This window comes from Triticum dicoccoides, chromosome 2B (genome assembly GCF_002162155.2).
Source record: "Triticum dicoccoides isolate Atlit2015 ecotype Zavitan chromosome 2B, WEW_v2.0, whole genome shotgun sequence".
Lineage (NCBI taxonomy): Eukaryota > Viridiplantae > Streptophyta > Magnoliopsida > Poales > Poaceae > Triticum > Triticum dicoccoides.
In genome coordinates, this window is record NC_041383.1 from 219,251,295 (window position 1) to 219,257,298 (window position 6,004).

A 6,004-nucleotide genomic window follows, 5' to 3' on the forward strand; every position below is an offset into this window, starting at 1 on the left:
AGTTATGAAAATCCTACCGCGTGAAGAGCAAACCTCTCACTCGGGGGCTTAGCTGCAGTCCAAGCACTCGCCTAAGTTTCAAAAATCCTACCGAGTGGAGAGCAACCCTCTCACTCGGAGGCTTAGCTGCAGTCCAAGCACTCGCCTAAGTTATGAAAATCCTACCGAGTGAAGAGCAAACCTCTCACTCGGAGGCTTAGCTGCAGCCCAGTGCTAGCCTAAGTTATCAAAATCCTACCGAGTGAAGAGTAAACCTCTCACTCGGGGGCTTAGCTGCAGCCCAGTGCTCGCCTAAGTTACAGAAATCCTACCGAGTGGTAAGCCGGGCTTCCACTCGGAGGCTTAGCCGCAGTCCAGTGCTCGCCTAAGTGGACTAAAGAATAAGTCGATTGCAGTAAAGACGCCTTGCTTTGAACCTGCAAAAGACATTTCGAGCCAAAGGCAATCATATTCAAGCACCAAATTCAAGTTTGAATCGATATCTAAAGGAACCGAAAGTGCTCAGGCGTTAAGCCTGTTAAGGTTTATCGGTTACAATTCCACTCGGCATACCGAGGCAAATTTAAAGCGTCGAGCCAGAAGAAGTTTTTTACCCCTCCTGTGGAGGGCTGGAAGGTGCAACGAACTCATCAAGGTCAATTCCGTCGGCGATCCGAGTGGCAGCCGCAAGGAAAGTTTCCATAAAGGACCTGAAGTCGTGTTTCTTGGTGTTGGCCACCCGAAGGGCCGCCAGCTTCTCTTCTCGCGCGTCTTTACAGTGGACTCGGGCCAGACACAGAGCAACATCTGCACCACACCGAGCCGAGGACCTCTTCCATTCCTGCACTCGACCAGGGATCGTGTTCAAGCGGGCCATCAGCGACTCAAGGTCATTCTGAAGTGTCTCCTCAGGCCAGAGCGTCAAGTCGATGCGAGATGTGGCGGCCTTCAGCCTTGCGAGATAGTCCACGACAGCTGTAACACGAGACTCCAGTCGAAAAACATCCATGGCAACTTCGTCGTTCACCGGAGAATTGACGGGGTCGAGGTTTGGCTCCAGCCGGCTAGTTTCTTCTTCAAAGTTTTGACAAAATTCTGCAAGGGTGATCACTAAGTCAAGGGGATGGTCGAATGGAAAAACCACAATTGGAAATGTTTGCCGAGCATAGAGGTTTACCTTCAAGCATAAGAAACAGTTTCTTGGCAAGACCACTCAGGAAGGCCTCCAGATCGTTTTTCTTCCCAGTCAACTTACTGACTTGGTCGGTCAGGGCAGCTTTATCAGTTTTTAGTCGACTGACCTCCTTGTTGGCGATCCCAAGAGCAGCTTTCAGATTGGTATTGTCTTGTTCAAGCTTGGTGACTGAAGCTAACTTCTCGTCAGCAAGCTTGATCTTCTCAGCTAGTTCGAGGTCTTTCTTCTGCTGGGCCTCCCTTACCTTACCTGCAAGTTACAGCATGATCAGATTTTGAAACAAGCAAGGGGAAAAGCAGTCGTCAGGGTCTCACCAAACATACCTTCGGTCTCCTCCTTTGCCTTCGTCAGCTTCTCCTGAACCAGCTTCAAGCTCAGCTCGAGTTGAGTGTGCTTGTTTTCCAGCTCAGAGTAGCGATCCACAAGATCACAGGAGTTCTGCGAAGAACCAATCGACTAAATGTCAAATATAATTCACTTCCGAGTGAAAAAGGAAAAAACACACGTTTCTAAGACTACAGCCGAATACAAGCATTCGACCGTAGTCTCGGGGACTACACCCAGTGGGTGCACTCAGCGTGCCCCCACTAATCCTGTTGAAGATAAAGTCGACCAGTCGACCTCAAAAAAAAAGAGAGATGTATTCTTTAAGACTGTGATCAACTGCAAGCAGTCGACCACAGTCTCGGGGACTACACCCAGTGGGTGCACTCAGCGTGCCCCCACCGGTTTGTGAAATCCAGTCGACATAGTCGACTGACAGAAAAATTGACATCATAAAGCCTAAGGCCGACTGCCAGCAGTCGACCTTAGCCTTGGGGACTACACCCAGCGGGTGCACTCAGCGTGCCCCCGCTAGCACGGAGTTTAATCGACACACCCAGTGGGTGACTACTATAAATTCCGGAAAGGAAAAGTTTTTGGTAGCATATCCAACAGAACAAACGGTGGTCGACTGACCTGAACATTGCTTTGAAGGGCAGAACTGGCGTCATAAGCTGCCTGGCTCGCATCCCGGATGGTCTTCAACTGCTCCATCATGATTCCCGCCTGGCGTATTGCCTCCTTTGCCGCGCCAGCTTGGTCCTCTGGGACGTGGTGCGTCGTGAAGAGGGAGGGCTGCTGAGCACTCGTCAATGGATCTGCGAAGGACACCGTGTGTCGAGTGGTGTTCTCTTCCTCCGCAATCAGAATCTCAGGCGCCGTCACATCCTGGGGCACCTTGCTGGCAGACGCTTTCCTACTCCTTCTGCGTTTCAGCGGTTCCTCATCCTCATCATCATCGGGGAGATTGATAACAGCGGTGGGTGGAGCTACGGAGAAGAATCAGGATCAAAGGTCGCGAGTCGGTCGACTAAAAACGGCGTTAAGAATATAGTACCTGGTTTCGAAGTTGCTGCGTCCTCCATCTCATGGTCATCAGCCCGGGCTGAGGTCTCAGAAGTAGCAGCACTGCAACTCCAAAGAATTAGTCGACTAACTTCAGCGTCAACCAGAGACAAAGTTCGCATAAAATAAGAGGACTTAAGCAACACGATTACCCTGATATGGTGGGGATGGACACCTTCATCTTCGGCAGGAGCTTGATCGGCTTCGACGAGGCCGCCCTGGGCTGCTTCGGCGCCTTTTCAGTCGGCACTGGAGAGGTGGTCGGGCGTTTGGTCGACTGAGCGGCGGTCGCAACCCCCTTAACACGTTCAGTCGAAGGGTCGTGGACAAGCTTCGACCGCCTTTCCGAGCGCGGTGGTACGACCTCCTCCTCCTCTTCCTCCTCGTCTTCAACGTCATCTTCATCACCGTCATCATCATCATCGTCATCATCATCCTCTGCAACGTCCGAGTCCCATTCCTCCTCGTCCTGGCTCTCGCCCCCACTCGCCTCACCCTCCTCAGTCGGAGCTTGTGCCCCATTGGGCATCGAGTACAGCTCGGTGAGGGCCTAGCAGATATCAAGACAAGAATCAATCGACCAGTCAACAGGATAAACAGAAATGAATGTGACAAGAACACAGTGGAGAGCAGAGCAAACGTACCTTGTTTGGATCGCTGTTGTGGTCGAGTGGAGGAATCCTTCTGGCTCCGCGTGGGTTATCCTTGTTCCCGGTAACGGCTACCATCCATCTTTCCAGAGTGACGTCGTCGACTGCTTCTGGATGGACTCTAGTCTCGTCTTCAGTCCCACAGTACAGCCACATGCAGTGGCTCCGGAACTGAAGGGGCTGGATGCGACGCCTAAGGAAGACCTCCAGGAGATCCAAGCCCGTCACTCCCTCCCGAACCAACTGCACCACGCGCTCCATCAACATCTTCACGTCAGCTTTCTCCTCCGGAATCAACTTCAGAGAGGAGGGCTTGTTCACTCGGTCCATGGTAAACTGAGGGAGTCCACTCGACTGCCCCGGCGTCGACTGGTCCTGGCAGTAGAACCAAGTCGACTGCCAGCCTCTGACTGACTCGGGGAAGGTCATGGGCGGGAAGGTGCTCTTATTCCTCACCTGGATCCCCAGACCCCCACACATTTGGACGACTCGGGTTCTCCCATCACCTGGGCTCGCCTTCTTCACGGTCTGAGAGCGACACGTGAATATATGCTTGAACAAACCCCAGTGCGGTCGACAGCCCAGGAAACCCTCACACATGGACACGAACGCGGCAAGATAGGCAATAGAATTTGGTGTAAAGTGGTGGAGCTGCGCTCCAAAGAAGTTCAAGAAGCCACGGAAGAAAATACTCGGCGGCAAAGAAAATCCACGATCAACATGGGTGGCCAAGAGCACACACTCACCCTCTTCTGGCTGGGGCTGCCACTCCTTCCCCGGAAGCCTCGCAGCTCCATGAGGAATCAAGCCCTCGTTGGCCATGTCGAGGAGGTCTTTCTCTGTGATGGTCGACTGGATCCAGTCTCCTTGGACCCAGCCCTTCGGTAGGCGGGATCTGGACGAGGACCCGCCGCGGCTGGTAGATCTCCCCTTTGCCTTCTCCGACGCTGACGCCTTCTTCGCACGTTCCAGCGCCGCCGTCTTCTCCTTGGCCATGGTTGCCGGCGAGATGCGCGAAGGGAAGTTGTGCGGGGGCGAGAGCGAGCGCGCTGGACGGGGACGAAGGGAGCAGAGAGAGAGAGAATGCTGAGGCACAGTACAGAAATCCTCGCCGGGCGCATTTATAAGGTCCCTTCCGAGTGGATGACAGGTGGGCCCGGTCGATCTAATCATATCCAGGAACAGTTATGCAGACGGGATACGTGGCGAAGAAAGCAGCGCGGAGATCGAGGCGTCTATGTCCCGTCCCATCCGAACGCCGCGGTCCGCTCCGCTTCGCGCGCGTCCCTGAATTTCGCATCCCGCGGAATCCGCGAACGGCAGATCGATCTGTCAGACGTGGGGTTTCCCGCGATCCGTCGCTCGGAGATCGTCGAAGCCCGAAAGATCACTCGACGAAAGAAGAGAACGGATCGAGTCGACTGAAGACAAGTTGCTCACTACCGACGAAGAGATTCTTTGTTCCAGAACAACGCACGACCAGTGTGCAAAGGTTAATCGGAAACAACATCAACTCCTTCCTCACTCGAAGCCTCAATCCATTCGGGGGCTAATGATGGGGTCATGTACCTAGGGTAGGGTCATGGACCTGGTCTAAGTGCCTTGCCCAAGGACACCCTTAGAAGAGGTCGCCTTCCAGTCGACCAACGAGGGACTCACTCGACTGACTTGAAGGACTCGACCATGAAGACTCACTCGACCACCAGGAGGTCAAGAGGCACTCTGCACTACAACGGCCTGTAATTAAGTAGGCTTTATGATAGTAAAGACACTTTATGTGGGGCGTTACCAGTAACGCCCCAGACTTAACTCACCTTAAACCCTCTCTTACGTGGGCTGGCTGGGGTCCTGGCGCACTCTATATAAGCCACCCCCTCCACAGGTAGAAGGGTCCGGCATCTTGTAACTCACATACTCATAATCCACTCGACCGCCTCCGGGCTCCGAGACGTAGGGCTATTACTTCTTCCGAGAAGGGCATGAACTCGTACATCCCTTGTGTTTACAACCTCTCCATAGCTAGGACCTTCCCTCTCCATACCTACCCCCACTCTACTGTCAGGCTTAGAACCACGACACTCGTAACGGTGAAACCAGTCTCGCGTAAGCGTATGCGTAATGTCGATTCGGGCCGCTTCATCTCACAATACTGCGAACCAAAGTATGACATGCTGGTAAGCAGTATGACTTGTATCGCCCACAACTCACTTGTATTCTACTCGTGCATATAACATCAACGCATAAAACCTAGGCTCGGATGCCACTGTTGGGGAACGTAGTAATTTCAAAAAATTTCCTACGCACACGCAAGATCATGGTGATGGCATAGCAACGAGAGGGGAGAGTGTTCGTCCACGTACCCTCGTAGACCGTAAGCGGAAGCGTTAGCACAACGCGGTTGATGTAGTCGTACGTCTTCACGATCCGACCGATCCAAGCACCGAACGTACGGCACCTCCGAGTTCAGCACACGTTCAGCTCGATGACGATCTCCGGCCTCCAATCCAGCAAAGCTCCGGAGATGAGTTCTGTCAGCATGACGGCGTGGTGACGATGATGATGTTCTACCGGCGCAGGGCTTCGCCTAAACTCCGCGACGATATGACCGAGGTGGAATATGGTGGAGGGGGGCACCGCACACGGCTAAGGAACGATCCGTAGATCAACTTGTGTGTGTGGGGTGCCCCCCCTCCCCCGTATATAAAGGAGCAAGGGGGGAGGCCGGCCGGCCCCTTGGGGCGCGCCAAGGAGGAGGAATCCTCCTCCTAGTAGGAGTAGGACTCCTCCTTTC